This window comes from Penaeus vannamei, chromosome 16, assembly GCF_042767895.1.
Source record: "Penaeus vannamei isolate JL-2024 chromosome 16, ASM4276789v1, whole genome shotgun sequence".
In the NCBI taxonomy this organism is placed as follows: domain Eukaryota; kingdom Metazoa; phylum Arthropoda; class Malacostraca; order Decapoda; family Penaeidae; genus Penaeus; species Penaeus vannamei.
The window spans coordinates 27,481,976-27,482,719 of NC_091564.1; positions in this window are offsets into that span (position 1 = coordinate 27,481,976).

Here is a 744-nt window from a genome sequence, read left to right on the forward strand (position 1 = left end):
TAGTCCAATAATCCTTGTTGGAATTCCTCTCCCAGCCTCAGGATCTCCCAAAGTGACTCCCGATGCACTGTATCGAACTTCTTCTTGAGGTCGATGTAGGCTGCAAAGCAGCCACACGCCCGAACTCACGACTGCGCTCTTCAATGACTCGAAGCGCGAGGATAGGTCTATTGTGGACTTACTTCAGGAGTTGAATCAGGATTGCTCCAGTCTCTGGTGCCTCAGTAGATGGTCTCTGATACGTCTCAGAAGGATGTGGGCGAGAACCATGACTGGTATACTGAGCAGTGTGATGCCTCGGTGATTGCTGCAGAGTCCCAACGGTCCCCCCTCCCCTTCCAGAGAAGGATGACCACACCCCTCAACAGGTCAGGAGGAACTGGAACTGGATCCGCCAGATGGCAGCCAGGACAGCATGTAAATCCCCCGTGCCATAGGTTCACCACCAGCCTTTAACAACAGTTCAGCTGGTATGCCGCAGATACCCACGCTGCTTTACCACTCTTCAGCTTGGAAATCGCCCTCCTAACTGGCCAGTTAGGGAGGGAGGGTCCTCACATCGATAGGGTGGATCCGGCAGCGGGATTCTCGACACTACCCGCATCCAAGTTAACTGTTGGTGGGTCAACCTGGTACAGCTGCTCTCAAAATACTCAGCCCAACATCCCCGCACCTGGCAACAGGATCTGAAACGATCCGACCAGTAATAGGTGTAGCCACCTACACAGGTCATGCCGCTGCCAG